The sequence below is a fragment of the Macrosteles quadrilineatus genome, unplaced genomic scaffold (assembly GCF_028750875.1).
Source record: "Macrosteles quadrilineatus isolate MER2022 unplaced genomic scaffold, UCM_ALF_1.0 Scaffold_7__1_contigs__length_78375512, whole genome shotgun sequence".
In the NCBI taxonomy this organism is placed as follows: domain Eukaryota; kingdom Metazoa; phylum Arthropoda; class Insecta; order Hemiptera; family Cicadellidae; genus Macrosteles; species Macrosteles quadrilineatus.
This window is the reverse complement of record NW_026542600.1, coordinates 63,421,732-63,440,066: the sequence shown is the minus strand read 5'-3', so window position 1 is coordinate 63,440,066 and position 18,335 is coordinate 63,421,732. Positions and strand designations below refer to the sequence as shown.

At 32.7% G+C, this 18,335-nt stretch overlaps 1 protein-coding gene across 1 annotated transcript in view; it reads left to right on the top strand.

Moving 5' to 3' along the window:
- The first annotated feature begins 10,116 nt into the window (after nt 1-10,116).
- Nucleotides 10,117-18,335, top strand: part of LOC128998683 (probable G-protein coupled receptor No18) — a 60,208-nt gene continuing 51,989 nt past the window's right edge. Inside the window, exon 1 of the mRNA XM_054424920.1 lies at nt 10,117-10,376. The gene's annotated coding sequence lies outside the window, so the exon portion shown is untranslated. The remainder of the gene's footprint in view (nt 10,377-18,335) is intronic.

Here is an 18,335-nt window from a genome sequence, read left to right as displayed (position 1 = left end):
ACTGGTATTGTTTTTTATTGGTCGTAATATTTACTTAAACTTTCTAGCTTTCTTTTTAGCTGAATCCTGGTGAATGTGAATAATTTTAGTGTATTCCCCTTTTAAAAACTAAAGAGGATAGTAGGGATTTTTTAACAATTAAACTCCTGAATTTAAGCAATTTTTGTTACAAGGGAGTTTGTTAAAATACTTGTTGTTTGTAATAGCCATCACGTCAGTGTTTTGAATATTTACTTTTAAATAAAGCATGTTTTGAAATAGTTTAGGATTTTGATAATGATACACGATTTAACCATGATATTCCCTTGAAATCGTAAAGAGGGAAGGTGTAAATGAATCGGCGTAAAGAGGATTGTTGGAATTAAGGTTGATTCACACATAGTTCCGACACAGTTTCACCCCAGACCAGTCACAGTTCAGTCTCAGTTGCATTCACAATTTCTCAGTCAAATTGTCATTCATTTGGTTTCAGTGCGACTAGCGTCACTATATTTTACAGTGATGTTACAGTCAAAAATGGTAAATTAAAACACAATATTCTACCAAATTTTGATCCTTAATCTTGTTTATTGTTACAAAAAGTAATTAAAATATAAACACGATCATAAAAAAAACAAACACTATTTTTCTAACCTCAAACACGTGCAGCAGGAGTTCTAACAACCCAAAAATATCGGTGGAAAGAAATCTGAAATTGACTGACGGACGCCGGCAGAGCGGCTGTCGGACCTGCGCCGGATGAGTGTAGATAACGCAATAGAAAATTCATTAAAGAATATTTTGGTTTACTGTGACGTAACTGATATTTGTAAATCAACCTTTAGTCTGACATGTTAATTCTAAATTGTTATTCCCTACTGCCTGTGCTAGTAGAGGTCTTGTTAAAGTAATTGTCATTTGAGTTGGGCACACTTTTGAAATGTTCAACAGTTAGCAACACGTCGTCAAGTGTCAAGTGTACGTTCCGTCGTATTAGTAGCCTATGATTTATATTTATCATTAGTGTACCAATAATCAGTTATGTGACTGGAGGAATTTTGAATTTGGATGTGGGAGTACGGGTGGGGTCTAAATATTAGACCAGAAAGGAAAATAGCAATAAAAAAAAAATGGTGAAGTATATTACTAGCCTCCGTAAAATAATTAATTGAGTGAAATGGTAAGACTAGAAGCATAGCAGACGCTTTCAGATAAATATTTCACTAATCGTAATCTTTAAAGAAAGCAATGACAAATCTTCATCGAATACCCCATTCAAGCTTATTCGTAGAATCCTTAGATTATCAGACCTAATGTGCTGATATTGATAACATTTCCGAATAGTTGACTCCAGATGAAATCGTTAACCCAACATTTTAAATGTTTGGCATACCGCGATAAGAGTGCAGAAACGGACATCGATAACCTCTAAGTTCACAGTTTTCGGAAAACTGACAGTATATTACTTGCGATATGGTGGGTATTGATATGATGAACTCAGAGAAGATATGGGGCCAGTGCTCCTTGGTCGCTGGTCATTTTGAGCTGCGGCTGAATGTCCTCGCACCAAGGTCGCTAGTGGGCCGAAACGGTGACTCTTGCCCCCCCCCCCCCCTTCAGAACGTTAATTTCTGCATTTCCTCAGTTATTACTGTGTATTAACTCAAATAAAATAATCTTCATGTTGTTCAAATGATGTTTCGCAACCTTTTAAAAATGAAAACGTTAGTAAATGATACCATACCGTTAGTCAGTGTACCTACGACCGTTATTTAAAGTAGCCATTTGAGTTCAGTTTTTAGAATTGAAAAGTTTCTCATAACAGCATTGTTTACTTTTACTTTCATAACAGGACAGCATAGTTTTTCATAACAACACGGGTAATGGACCAAAGAGGTTCCAGGATTGAGAGAGATGGAGGAAAAATTGTAATGATTCGAACTTCAACTAATCAGCTGTTCAGACCAATTTAAATGTTGTGTGGTACAATTAGTGTTTGGTACAATGTTTCGTTGAATCACTGTCAACGAAACATAACCTGTCATTACGAAAACATTACCTCTCTTAGAAGTTAGTGATTTTTAGTAATAAAAACTCTGTCGTAGGTAAACTAGTGTACGCAACTCGCGTAGTGTTAACGACACTCGTAGAAGCTTTTAAGGCACTCGCCAAGGCTCGTACCTTAAATTTTCCACTCGTGTCGTTAACACTATCTTTACGCAATCGTTGCGTAAACTACTATAAGCTTACTATTTTAAATCTTAAAACAATTTTGAGCTTGGTAAATCTGGTCTCCGACGTGTCACTGGTTTTATTAAACTGAATGATATATGAATGCGATTCGCTAACCTGTGTTTGGAATTAATTCGTTGTTGGATTTTAACTATGTTAATTCGTGCCATGATATGAATAAAAAGGTTTATGGAAAAAATAAAATTAAAAACAAAATTCAGGGATTAGTTTTGTAATTAAAAGCTTAGAACGTTCGGCGGTATAATATTAAAACTATCGTTGACTAACTATCGTTGACTAGGTACTATCGTTGACCTTTACGTTACTTATTAAAGTAGCTAAATAATTTAATAGTATTTAAAAATAATGATACAGTATTGTTTGAAATTATGCGTTAATTTAAACATTATCATTAACTTGCCGGGTATTCGACACTGAAAAGGGCGATCCTGTTATTTGTTGAGGAAAGTGGTGAAAATATTTTTTTTTTGTATGATATAAGGTGACAAAAAACAGAAAAATATTGTTTACTTCTAAATACAAATTATAGGTGGAAAAAATAAAATAAAGGTTTTCGGTCCATTTGTAAGGGCTTTTAAGAATCAATATTCTTAAGAAAGTTTTTTATAGATTTTGATAAAAATGTGTGTTTTCTTTTAAATACGGTTATATAAACTTCATATTTAGGTAGATTCATAATAATATCCCTGATACTTTTTTGAATTGAAACATTAAATTTAAATTTTGTTTAGAAATATAAAAAATAGTAAACATAATATTTTTCAGTACCTAATAAACTTATATCCCTAATTCTAGCTAAATATTTGCTCAATTTTGTCTAGAATAAGTAGTAAATATTTCAATAATGTACCTTTAATGGTTCTCAAGATAAATCAGATTTTGTTTTGAAAAACGTGAAATTTCAAAGCTGCTGAAGACAGCGCAGGATTAGCTGATCATCTGACCACACAGTTTTTGTCATATGTTTTTGTGTGTAATTAAAAATAATATAAAAGTAAGTAAACAAGTCAAAGTATGATTTATTTGAGGCTTTTATAGCTATGACTGTTTGTAAATACATGCATATATTTATATATAAAACCTAAGCTGAAAAATAACGTAATAATAGCAATGACATGAAATCATGAAATTTTGCGAACGTGCAGTAACACATAAGATATATTTTTTTATGAAAAATAACATTCAGACATAGCTTATCATATTTTATGGATGTAATATTTTTCAAATGTACAATAATCACTCATATGTATAAATATCTAATCACTCATATGATTTCAATTTGTCAAAATCCTATTTACAAGAGATATTGTGCCTTCTGACTCACACACACATAAATCTTACTGGTAAAAGGCAATATAAGCTGCATTCATTCATATGACCATTCCATGATCAGGATGTTTAACGTAATTATACAAAGAGATTTTGGCAACATTTTCCCCTAAAATGAAAATAAAATACTGTGGTCCTAGTAACAACTAATATCCTGCTGAGCTAAAACCAAGATGCAAACCAAGAAATTGCATACAAGATATAAAATTCCGATATAATTCCAGAATATAATTAATTAATTTGGAGATATAGCCTCTGGATCGTTATTGAACATAATTAAATCTAAGGCTTACCTTACGATCCAATTTATTGTTAAGTGGAGACCTAGGTTTCTACGTCGAAACGTTATCGTCAGTCCTTTGTCTCATAGGCTAGCTAAACTTCTAGTTTGCCATCTCTTACTTTGAGATATTGTCGATTTAGTCTGATTTGTACAAACACTCAACAAATATAAATATTTACAAAGCCATAGATTAAAACAGTTAATAATAAGTTAATAATAATAAATAAAACTAAGTTGTTTTAATCTATGTCTTTGTAAATATTTATATGTGTTCAGTGTTTGTACAGATCAGACTAAATCGACAATATCTCAAGTAAGAGATGGTAAACTAGAAGTTTAGCTAGCCTATGAGACAAAGGACTGTCGATAACGTTTCGACGTAGAAACCTAGGTCTCCACTTAACAATAAATTGGATCGTATGGTAAGCCTTAGATTTTATTATTATAATTAATTTTAAAAAAATACATGAACACACTCCATTTTCCTGGTGATCGTAGACTGCATCGATTAGAGTAAATGTTTTCTGCAATCTGAATAACAACTATTGTGACAAAGCTTGGCAAAGTATTTTCAGCAGCCAATAGGGAAACTCTTTTGACTTCAGGTTTTCCTTGAATCAATCGTGTTGGTTTGAATTATTGGCTTAAGGTTCATCAGTTTGCATGAGATAGGTTTGTCCGTCAGGCAAACTAATTCCAACTAAGTTACGCTGAACTACATCACTGTTCCATTCTAACTTAACTACATTTGATTCCATATTCTATTACATTCGTCACAATATTATATTGATATAAAATAAAATGATATCCAGTTAATTAATGTTTGTACAGAACATCTAGTTTCCCCCACCTATCCTAGATTTCATATTACATATTTTAGATATTTCGTAATTCTTGAAATCATTTATATTTTCTCTCGTGAAAGCATTTTCTAAACTACGAAACAGCATTCTGTTTCTAATTTTTATTAAACTAATGTTCAATTCAATAAGTCTTCAGTTGACAATTTAAAAACTATGTTCTCAGAATAAAAAAAATCCTGGACAACTGGATTGATTGACACAAGTTACAATTATTAATTTTAAAAAATCCACTGAAGCCTGGTGAGGTTATGTACGCATGAAATCGCGATGGTATTGCTTGCTGTAGATATGAGTAAATCAGATTATTCCGCTTACTTTAAATACAGTAGTACCAAACATTACCATATTTTGATAATCGTTACTGTGACATATGTAAGGAATTCTTCATCTTGTAGACAAATCGATGTCATTTTGAGTACAATAAAAGTGATAATAGTAATTTTTTTATATTCTAATACGTGAGAAATTGTAAATGCTATGCCCTAGTGGTAAGTTTAAAAGGCCTAGCCTGAAGTAATGTGATAAACAGTTCCAGGCTAGGTGTTTTTTAGCCGATAGTCTGGAGACATTGAGCCCGCGGGAGTCCGGCACTACTTTATTGAGCATCTCAGTGTGCGTAAATGCATTTTTACCTCCTTCCTAAAAAAAAGAAAAAACAAAATAAATGACTTTTTCACGTTATTATTTCGATTTTTGTGTTTCATTGTTACTGCAGGAAACATGTGTAATGTGAGGGTAAAATTCCCTTCGTGCACTCGAACAACCAACATTTAAACTGTTTCAAAAATTACTGAAAAAAATAGCAACGCAAAAATATTTATGTGTGGAATTGCTATGAATTGTACGAACTGTTTCCCTGTGAAGGAAACTGACGAATATTTGTACATAATTACGTTATTTTATAATAAATATGTTGCAAATGGTGAATGTTTATATTATTGCGCAACAGTAATTCACAGTTGGATGCCAATGTCCTTAGTGTGCTTGAGTTTATAAATAATATTGTGATTTGGTTCTCATTCGAGACTGATGACCTATATTTAATGTTTCAGTACATGGTACTAAATACAAATGATCTGGACATAGTCTAAGGAGTTATCACACGTTTCAATACACGTCTATTCAGTTTTCACCAAACAAGATTTTTCCAAATACATCCTTAAATTATTTATACTTTTATGCTACCACATACTAATAAATTTATTTACCAATTTTTTATTAGCACAGGTTAACAGATTTTCTTTCACTTAATTTATTAACGACCAGAAGAAGCTTTGTAGATAATCCACTTAACTACTTAGCACAAATCCTGTTTCGTCGACAAATCTTTTCAGCTTAAATGTTTCCTTTGGACTAAAAAACCTCTTGAATAGGTAATTTCATTAGTGAATGATTAATATCATGGAAGGTTACGCCGGGTCCGGATCTTACTAATCTATTGCGAAAGCTGCGATGAATACAGCCTCTTGAATGCAGCTGATGAACTCTTTATGAAACTTCTTACAAAGAAATAGTGTGATTTGTGATAGCTTGTACAGGTAATTTTGTTAATTGTAATGATAAATAATCCCAGGCCAAACAGACCATATGTTGCAATTTCATAGACAAAGGTAGTATCGTGACTTCTCACTGTGTTTGAAAGCATTATTTTGAAGCTTTTTTTGTAGCCTGGCTGACGTATGGTTACACTTGCTCCCACAAAATGATCATTACACATCTATCACTCATTTCATTTCAATCAAAACTTTTTATACCCAAACCATTATTTTTAATGTACTGTATTTTCTTTTTCTTTTTTATCAAACATCTTTTCAAATATCAAAATACACCAATTAAGGTAATTAAAAGACTATAACAACCAAGCAGACGCACAAGCAGATTTTGTGTCTATGTCTGCTGATTCCACATACCTAATTAAAAGTTGTTGAACTAGCTAAAAATTTTTAAAGTTTATTAATTTTTAATGGTTTTCAATTTTTTTATTTAAAATTAAGATTTACAAAGTAGTATTTTTTTGTGTATATTCATGTATACTTTTTGTTTGTTAAATATTTTTGTTGTAAAAATTTAAAACATTTGTACCATGTAGCAATTTTGTAGAATAAACATTTCATTCATAAAATATTATAAAAGCCAAACCTATTAAAGTTATGATTATTAAGACCTATGTAAGAGCTTGAGAACAACTTAAAAGGGATGTGTCTATATGGATACAAGTGGAAAATATTTTAAGTAAAACATAATAAATATTGAATCAGTTTGTCAACATGTAACAAATTAAAACCTGTTAGAGACTGTTGATTTAGAATGGTTTAGAGGTGTCAGAATGCATTTTTTAAATGAACTATTTTTAAGCAGCTGTTAAGTGACACAAATGAACCCTGTGTTACCAAAACATTTTAAAACTACACAGTTATCAGGATAAGGTATAGACGCCATGCATGGCACGTTTAGACTGATGTGATCTAATAATGTCGTAACAAGACTCTGTTGGTAGATTATTATCTTGTGTATTACGATTGTCAACATTTACTTGATCCGAACATGTTTTATAATAATGGGAAACGACAACCTTGTGTTTGCTAATTTGCATTAAAATAATATAAATTGCAACCCTGCTTATATAACTTGTACTAACACAATTGAAATTTCACCTTACTGAATCCCAACATAACATATTAAGGGGAGTCGCTACTGAAATATTACCAATTTTGTAAAAAACATGATTTTTTTATTATTTTTTTATCTTGTTCTATGGATTGTAAGGATTCAGAAAAACATAAAATTTGGTATGTAATATATATTTTTATCACAGTAAAAAAATATTTGAAGTGAAGCGTGCACACCTCTTTTGGGGCATTAACTAGGCCTAGTATAAACTTCAACCGCTGTTTTCCGCGACTTTGTTTTTGTTTTTTTTTTTATATAAGTTCTTATAACTTTTTAACTATTACAGCTATATGAAAGAAATTTTTACCACACATTGTTTATACTATAAATAAACTTTCTGTGCGTGGATATTGTAATTGGGTAAATAAAAGTACATGAAAAAAATTATAAAAACGTATTACCTATAAATTTTTCTAAAACTTATTTTTGAAGCCATAACTTATAAACTAATTGAGAAAATAACATGAGTATGCACAGAAAGTTTATACTTTCTTTGCTCTTTAAAATGAGATATCAAACAATAAAATTGGTTCAGTAGTTAAATAGTTATAAGAGATTAAAAAAACCCATTTTTCCCCGCCAAAAAACTTTAAAAACTCCAAAAAGTATGTAAAAATTTTTTTTACTTTAACAGCAGTAAATCGTTTTCTAAGACTAAATGAACTTAAAAAAGTATATATGATAATTTTTAAAAGGATTTTTTTTAAATCACTAGTTTCAGTAGCGACTCCCGTTAACAAATAACATGTAATATTATGTTTCTTATTCATATTGGAAAAAAACCTATATCAATATAATAACAAGCTATGGAATAGAAAGTAAATAATTACAGTGGAACATTAAATATAGTTGCTTAAATTCTATTCTAAAAAAGTCTTAAATGTAAGACACACAAAGTAAAAAACCAAAAACTAGCAACATAATGATGTTTGTAGTTAAAAAATGAGGGTTGCGAAAATGCTCACAAAGTAGAAGCTGATATAGCTTCGTCATGTGGGATGAGCATGCTTACCTTCTCATTTCCTACATGTCAAAGTCGAGACAGCTACTCGCAGCTTCGGGCTCGCTCTATCGACTCACGTTGAAAAAATCCCAATATTTACTAACAGCTCCATACCAAAGTACAATCGGTGGATTTATTTTAAACTTTTAAGTAAATCCCCACCGTGTATGTAGGTTTTTGTATACTGTATACCTATTATGGGTTTTAACGGTATATCCTGGTTTAAAAATTTAAAACCCATGAATTTTAAGGTGGTATGGTGCAAGTTTGTAACTATAATTTAAAACTACTCGTATTTGATGGATGGGACCTTTTCCGTTAATTTACAACCACTAGTTTTTACAGCAATATATGTGGTAGCGAAATAAACTTTAGTTAGGTTAGGTTATGTTAGGTTAGTATAGAGTTAGAAAAACCTTACCTAACCTAACCACATTCCACTAGTGGTAGTGAATTAAAGGTCCGATGGATGTAATGAGTTTCAGTTTGCAAACTATTTATTTATGCTTTCCAATATCTTTGCGACAATATATTAAATGGTGTCAATCCTTTCAACTGGAAAACCCATAGATGCTCTATAGTTGGTTGCTACAGTGTTTGTGTTGTCCGATGACGTAATGGGTCAGAGTTTTTGTTGTTGTCAGGTTGTCAGGTTTCTGGGTAGCCCAAATGTTCGCTGCAAAGTTCGTCCTGTTGTTCGTCTGTTCGGCTTCTAAGTCGTCTCCGTGTCCTGTTGTTCTAAAGCATTTTTGTTGTTGTTGTCAGGTTTTCTGGTGGATCGATGGTTCATTGATCCAGTGTTCCTGTTATTTATAATAGTCCTGTTGTTCGATAGTACATTAATCCGATCTTGCGTCGCTTGGTGGTCTTAATGAATAATTTGTTTTGCTGTCCGGTTGTCTAGTTGTCGGGTGGTTATATTGTCTAGTTGTCCAATATGTTATGGATTGATCGAGGTTGTAGGTTAGTTCGGAGTTGAGTGTGGAAACTGGTATGAGATTTGGTTGCCTAAATATCTTACTTTATGGTTGTCCTGTTCTCTAGTTATCTGGTTGTCCTGCTTTCTAGAGTAGTTGATTGGTTGTCAGGTTATCCTATTGTATATTTATCCAGTAATCATAGTGTCTAGTTAACCTGTTGTTCAGCACGTGAGCCTGGTTCATAGTTATAAATGTTCAGTCGTCGGGTTGTCGCATTGAATGGTTTGCTGTAGCTATGTTGCCTGGTCTGGCTGTGCGGTAGTTTGTCGTTTTTATTTGTCCGGCTATTTTCACTGCAAGTGTAGCTAGGTGGTTGTCCTGTTATCTGATTATATATGGTTGTCTGATTGTTTAGTTGGTCAGTTGTGTAGATTTCCGGTTGTATGGTTGTCTATATTATAGTTCTCTGGTTGTCTTTATTCTAGTTGTCTAGTTATTTTTGTCAAATTGTATGGTAGCCTGGTTCTCGTGTTGACTGGTAATATGGTTGTCCTGTTGGCTTGATTGTAGTAGGCTTCATTTGACCTGTTGTCAGTTTGTCGTATCTTATGGTTGTCTGGCCGTTCGTTCGGTTGTGTGCTTGACCAGTTGTCTTGTTTTCTATGAGTCCGATTGTCTAGTTGTCCGGTTGCTGGTCGCCTGGTGGTCTCGTTGTCCGGTGGTCCGCCGGCCCGCGGCTCGACGGAGGTTGTTGGTGGGGGACCGTTACCTCTCTAGCGTAGGCTTACCACTCAACTCAGTCAGTCCACACACAGCACAGCTACACAGCTGCACGGCTCAGCAAACTAGAGTCATCACTCTCGTGGCTGGAGTCTGAGTCTGCGTCTGCGTCTGCGACCGAGACATGACATTGTTTGTGCGACTACATTCTGTTTTTAGTTCCGGTTCGTGTCAATTTTACAACGGTTTTGAGCAGTTTTATCCGTGTTAGAATGTCAATTTCAGAAAGTGATAGCAAACTCTGTTGATTTCTGCTGGACATAGCCGTCGTTTATTCTACTTGCCAGTCTGATTCTGTAAGTAATAGTATATTAGCGTTTCTATTTGTGTGTAAGGGTATTTAGATTTTTTTGCAATTCTCATTTTTATGGCATGACAATAGTTGTTTGTTATGTTTGATGGTTTATTTTCAAAGCATTTACGCTGCTTTGGCATATTTTGTTTGCCTTAAGAATTGTTTGTTTTTATTTTCATTATTCGCTGTATGGCTAAAAGAATATTCATTCCGCTTAAAATTGTTAAAATAAAGCTGTAATGGAAAGATTAAAAAGAGCCCATTATTGCAATATGCAATAATTAAATTAACATATTTGTCGGACAGTACTTAATTTGTTACTACAACGTTTAAATTAGTGTTTAACATTAAACTCTTTGTCAATCAGTTAAATAATAATAAGAATATTTTATCATGGAAGAAGTCTTTAAATTCTATTGTAAAAAGTAATAAATGAAGATATTTTTAAGTTGTTCTTAAAGCCATACAGCTGTGTGGGGGGAGTGAATGAGTTGAATACTTTGTCCATGGAATTAAGACGTGTTTGCTTATCTAGATATAATATAAGAGTGTTCTTCAGACCTCCGACTTGTGTAAGGACAGTCTAGAACATTCCTCGATGTATTTCTCAAAGTAGAACTGAACCTAACCAGTTCTTATTGACTCCCGAGCCGGCGCAGCCTCCGACGGGAACATGATAGAATATTTTGCGACCGAGAAACGAACTTGCCATAATCTTACAATGTTCTTTACCTCGTCAACATATAAAATCAAATCTTTGCTTATTTGGTGTCAGCCATTTTCCTCACAAACTCTTTTTAAACTCCTCAATGTATTCGGGAAATGTGGATTTAGATTTTATAACAAATTATCGTGTTGCAGAAAAATATATCTTGGCATCTATTGAGCAAAGTGGCACTTTTTTGAGCGATAATTTTATCGAGTAAACACACTTTGACCATGATTTGAACATTACACTTTGTACTCAGATTTTGTATGTAACAACCTCAAAAATATTAAATACTCAACAAATGTACGTACAACATCGTGATTAGGATTTTCGTGACATATATGAATGAATAATGTCATTCATTGCTATCCTCAAAATTCGGCTAACTAAATTCACCTCATAATACTAATTGTCATCAACCTACCCACTAGCCTAATTCCAGTTTTGTCAAACTAAAACCTTAACAGGGTCTTTATTCAACACGTTGAGTCTTCTTTATCCTTCAAGCCCCATTATTTAAAATAAATCTACCACGATTATTATTGGGTTTACTTTATAAACGATTAAACAAATCAAGCAGCTCTAATAGGAAAAACCGATATAATTTATTCTGTTTGCATGCTTTTTAAACCTAAGTTGGCGTTGGCTATTTAGTCCAGTTTTCAATAAACTTCGTTTTGTGGTAAAATGTACGTATTCGTGTAGGTACTCATGGTTGTTGGTTTCACCACATTATGAAAGTAACACAACTGCACAGACAATAACATACAAGGGGAAACATAGTCTATAGGCAAGAAAAAGGTTTAGGCCAGAAAGTCCCCACCTAACTAGATTTTCTCAATATTTAGTCTATAAACTTTCTTGTCATAAAATACAATAAGTAGCCAAATTGTATGAACTATAATCTATCAATTTGTGGACGTGGAATTTGTTTATTTGTGTCTCCATTCTATTTAAAAATCTTTCAAACAAGTTAAAAATGCATAAGATATCTAAAAATAGTAATTGCACATGTATCAGTAATGATATCGCCCATGAAGATTAACCTTATTGCCTTGCGTCATATTTGAGAGATCAAATAAATAAAGCTTATTCTGATTCACTAAGCTTGTTATAAATCATTACTGAGAAGTAAAAGAAACTAAAATCGTGTTGCTTTATGATTATACCTAGCTAGAGTTGAATGATTTTTCAATGATTTACGTTCCAACCAAAATAATGAGTGTTGGATTACAGGCCAGAATAATAAGTTTATGTATTTTAATATGAATTTAAATAAATCATACGTGAACTACTATCCCTTTACTAAGATTTCGAAGTTTATACGATTATAAATAATTTATTTGACTTAAAATACATACTGAGTTGCCTTAGTGGAAGTAAATATCTCGAATTGTTAACAATAAAACATGAGTTTATTCTAAATTGAAGTATTAGGCTGTAAGAAAAGAGTTGCAATATGAACTCGTAGGATACACAAACCACACCGACTAATGATTAATAATTCTTTATTAGGTAAGGAAGTTATGGAAATATTTCAAAAGCATTGGATCAATTAATTGGATTTAAATGGAAATTAATCATAGTTTATTCACGTTATAACGATACAGTTAATGATTCAAAATGTTTGTGAAGTGGGATCCATTTGTGAATGTAACTACTGTACATTTTAGCTGAGTAGTAATGGTTTCTCTTTAATCAATAATTCTGCTTGGCGTTTATACTAAAGCTTTTTTATATATTTCTTTCCCGTTTGCGATTAACTTATAGGATGTTTTCTGATACGAAAATTATTGTAGGCCACCTCTAAAATATATTCTTGCAAAATTTACAATGATCTTAATATAAAGATTGCATGATTCGGTATTCATTAAATTAATGTACGAATAAATACATTTTTCATATATCGTTGTAACATGTCAAAAGCTTGGTTTATTTATCTGCTATGGATTCTGTAAATTAAATACCAAATGCCATTTGGGGGAATTTGAGTACCAAATAAAATAAATTAACTGAACTCTCAATGCATACAGGAGGACCGAATTAAGATTGGCCTTATCACATTTTGAAACCATTTAGGCCATAATACATCTGTCTTGCTACAAACCTTTTCTTAAACTAGCTGTGCTAGGCTCCAAGTAATGTTTAAATTGACCATGTTTAACTGTTTTTAGGAAAGTAAGTTATGTGAATGGTGATGCAATAATGTTGGTAACGACTAACTCTTCTGATTTTTCAAAGAACAAAAATTAGTTTGACCATAAGTATTTTACAAAAGGACGGTTTTAAAATCACAAAAAAAACGTTTTAGTACGAATTACAATCAAACGCAAAGTTATGTTTTTATTTTTCAACTACCTCAGCCGTCTTGCATCGTAGTTATTTTACTTTCCAACCCAGAAATGAGCAATAATTCTAAGCGATTATAAAGGTGCAGTTTTACAGGCACAGTGGTTGATTACATACATTGGAAGCAATCGCAGTTTTTCAAAGCTGCAATCGAGTTTTGTAAACTGCCATGAATGAGTCAAGCTTTAGACCATGACTAAATGCAAATAAGTACGAGATAAGAAACCAGTTAGGTACTGCTTCTTTGTTGTCGAACTGGCCAGACATATCAAACGGCATTTATAGCCTATGTTTACAATAATATCTTTAGATACAGAAATATGTGCCGATAGCACAATATAGGTTTAACATACTCAACCACTTTTGTGTTCAGTTTTTAAAGTTACCTTCCTATTAGTTCCTTCAGAATGACAAATTAAGCTTTGTTTTGATTTATGGGGATGTTATTGTTGAATAATTAGTAAAGATTTGCAATTTATTTGAATCAAAACACAATTACTTTTTGGATGTTCTGCATACTATTTAATTAGTAGAGTTGTATTTTGGATTATTTTTGTAAGGTTTGAACTAATGCCTTAATGGCAGTTGATGATGTCAAAGAATAAAAGAATAATTACAAGGGTACTGAGCAATGAAGATGAGAATTATTTTAAACAAATTTGTAAAAATCGTTATATGTTTATTTATTATAAAACGATTTAAAGTTGAGTAAATTTTTTGCAACAGAAACTCCAAAACCAGTAAAAATAAGAGGTCATACAAAATAGAGATATATAGATAATAAGAGGTCCTTAAACATTCTTTAATATAAAGGGGTTCTCGAAAGTCTTGATCGTTGTGTTGTTTGTGAGCGTTATGATTGTGATCGATGCAGAAACTAATAACATGAGGGAACGATCTAAAGAAAGGACTTTACAGCCATAAGGAGAAACAACTGCACTCATGGCTATTTACAACTAGCCCTACTAACTATTTATACATGCAAGACAAATGCAGGGTGGGATGTATTCAGGATCATCTAACAGTCGTTATGGACCTTAAAAATATTCAAATAAGGTCTCGCAATACCGAAGGAGCGGAAGAGCCAGCAAGGGAGGAGCTTCATGACGTGGGTTGAAAGGTCGACCAACTATGTAGCTTTCCGAATACACCATTATTAGTTGAAAGTTCAAGAACACTGCAAATGAAGCTTCAGAAACTGCATGAGTGGGAGACACGCTAAGCTTCCCTCTTCTCTCTTTTTGACTTTGGTCAATTTGGTTTATTTAACGTTGGCCCTTGGAAGAATATTTCTATTTTGTTTATTGTAAATCATTGCTTATCAATATATTGATTTAGATAGGTTGAACAACAGCAAAATGTATCTTTTAAGTATGGTGTTATATCATGTTTTCTTATCCGTTCATCACTTGTTTGTACATTACTATAATGCCGTACCATTTAAGATCAGTTTGGGAACTTAATAAGGTTGTATCTGTGGCATTGGTCAATCTGTTACTGGATACCAAATCACGCGTCTACTTTCGACTTAAAATTGAATTTCATCCCAAAGATTATACATATATTTTTTCAAAACTAAGAATGAAGTAGCAAGCACATGGCATTTTCCCAAACATGTTTTATTAATAAAGCTAAGAAATAATGCATGGATATTGGTTGGTACAGATGGAAATATTTTACTTTTTTAATCATTACACTTAATAGTGATGATATATGCTCAATGACGGATTTTAGTGTTATTAATTTGCCATAAGTGTAAGAGATGCTTATCACAGTAAACAAATTCATACATTACAGGAATGAAAACCGAACAAAACAATCAGGTTGATTTAAAAAAATGGGTTAGTCATTTCCCAACAAAAGAATAGGCTTATTACATGTTCTAATCGGTATCGGTTATATAATATTTACTATGTTTACTGAAGGACGTTACATCGTTAGTCAGTGGAATCCATTGTAAGCTTATACATCGGTTTAAGATAGTATCTTCGTTTACAAACTCATTAGATGATCTTATCGCAACTAATGCAGAACATCTATATGTTTAAATTGACATAATTAGCGTATGTTAGTCTTGAAGGCCGATGACCATGTCGGAGTATATATCGATGGTCGGAGGTCGACCAGCGGCGGAAGCGGAACATGAGTTAAGAATTAATGATCTCGGGGAAAATTCAACTACTTCAAGTCTATGTCTGGCTACGAGCATCCAGTATTTTGACTCTTTTTGTTCAATTCAGGACATCTAGATGCTTTCAAGTGAATAGGAGTCAAAATGAACTCTTTCTATTCACTTGCAAGCATAACCGTTCTACGTCCAATTTGAGCACCTTGCATATTATCTCATTTTTAATAAACTGTTGAAAGCAAATATATTTTGTCATCTTTATGTTTTACCAGTAATCATTTCGTAATGAAATAACATTTTCATTAATCGATTTTCTTAATTTTCCTACTATTAATTACTGAATAAAGTTTTGTAAGTAAGATATACGAATATGAGTAGTAACTTCTAATGTATAATGATAATGTATACATCACATGTATAATGTTAAATGTGTCTATTGTAATAATAACTGCAAAAGCGTGAAAAAATATTTTTAAAGTAATTCTAACTGCGAATAATGTTGTTATGTTGTAATAAGTTTTACGATTTTTGACGTTATAAGTTTTAACTGTAGTTTTTAAAGCATGACATAGTCTTATGGACGCGAAGGATACATGAGGGGCCCGCATCCCTATACGTCCTCGCCCCAATCTCCCTTTACAATAAGTTGATTCGGGAACATTACAGTCAATGTATGTAATAACGAATTTGACAGTCTATTATGTCACTCATTCTTATATGCCACTTATATAAATTAGAGATATTTTCCACAGCCAAATGATCACATGGTTTAACAGGTAAATCATATTAATAATAAGGTGACAGAAAATTACCATAATTTGATTTACCCGTTCCAACAGATCACAAAATAATTCACGACAAGCTGAAGGCGTCACGGGTTGGTCGTGCCCGTGTATGTGACCCGATCCATCACTAGGTAGTAGTAGTGGGACGGTTCGCGAAATGGGATCGGCCAGGTCAAGCTCAGTTGTGGGTCGGCAAAATCTGACCTGGACGACAAGCTCAGCTGACATTCTGGCATTGTTCAAATGCCCTAACGTGTGTGATATGGTCTAGAGCAAGGTGATTGATATTGAGAAAATATTAGTAAATCGGCAACCTATGTTTTAAATAAATGATCCGGGTTTAGACACAAAGATGATATTGCAAACTGATTGATATTGATTCTGATTGGCATTGATGATATTGATTGATCGATTTACTAACACTTCAACACAGCAGGATGCGTAGTTTGTGACGGAGACGATTGAAGGATAAGTGTTGAATGAGATGACCAGATGACATCTTTGTTATGACTTAGATTGACTGTTGTGTAAGTCTTAGAAATCGTCGTGATAAAGGATAGATTACTCAGTTTGAAACTATCAGCACCGAACCGGAAATCTGATTGGGAACTAAGCACAACACCTATTACTACCCAGACAGTTTTAACTATTTCCTTCTTACATAATGGTGTGAATTACAGTTGAAATATGGATAAAACACATATACACTCTTGTTTATTAAACAATACCCACAGTAAGCAATAAATCACTACGATACGCTGGATGTGTGTTTAAACCCTTAATCGGTCTTTATTTTCCCCCAAAATTTCCAAAATATAAACTTAATTCTAATCCTCTAAATTGAATAAATAAAAGTAATTTCTCTAAACTCTTAATACAGTCAACAAACGTGCTTTAATGAAATTTATATATATACATACAAATGCATACAAATTCAAGGTTTAAATGTTTTATTTATTTACGTCAAGTGTATGAATCTAAAATCTGAATTATACAGGGTTATTACAAATGATGTTCCTGATTTTGATTATAAATATTACTGGGTTAATTTGTTTCAAGACTATTTTAGTTGGTACCATTGGAAAGAAAAACTCATAAAGTTTCATTTACATTGGTTTAGGTGCATATCAGCTGTTTGTCAAGTCAATTATTGTAAGTGTTGTGTAATGGTTGAATTTGAAGGCAGGAAAGCTTTTTGCCAGTTGGAATATTACATTAACCAATCTGTTATTAGTGTGCAACGACACTTTAGAACCAGGTTTAACGACGATCCTCCTAGTAACCACTATATTGGCAAGTAAGTGACACTTTTGAAATTTAAGAGAAATGGCTGCATTTGAATGTTACTTGTAGTAGGGCTGAACTTAACAATGTGCTGCCTGAGATATGGAACGAGCTCGGTGGTCTGAATAATGACACACCCCTGAACTGGCCTACAAGATCTCCGGACATCACCCCCTGTATTTTTTTCTTGTGGGGATACATCAAAGATAAGGCGTACACACCACCATTATCAGATAGCATACTTGAGATCCTGCAACGGATTACCAATGCTATCGAAACAATAGATCAAGACACACTTTTCAAAGTCTAGCAAGAGCTTGACTACATTATTGACATCTGTCGTACCACAAGCGGTTCCCGTATCGAGCATTTACAGTTCTGTGTATCTGCGTCGAAACTTTTTGAGTTTTTCAAAAGTTGTAACCATTTTATTTCTTTGTATAACAAATAAAACTATATTTTATGTATGTTTGAAATCATGAACATCATTTGTAATAACCCTGTATTTCTATTATTTCCTTTTGAAATAGTACATTAGCTTGGATAAAACAATACGCATACCACATCGAGTTAAAGGAAACCGATTGTGGATATATGTAATTGTATCTTTTTCTTTTATAAGTATGCGATGTTAAGTCCTCCATTATGCATTGAAAATAAATGAAAAAACTAATTGGCCTTATCTTGTAAGATAAATAGATCATT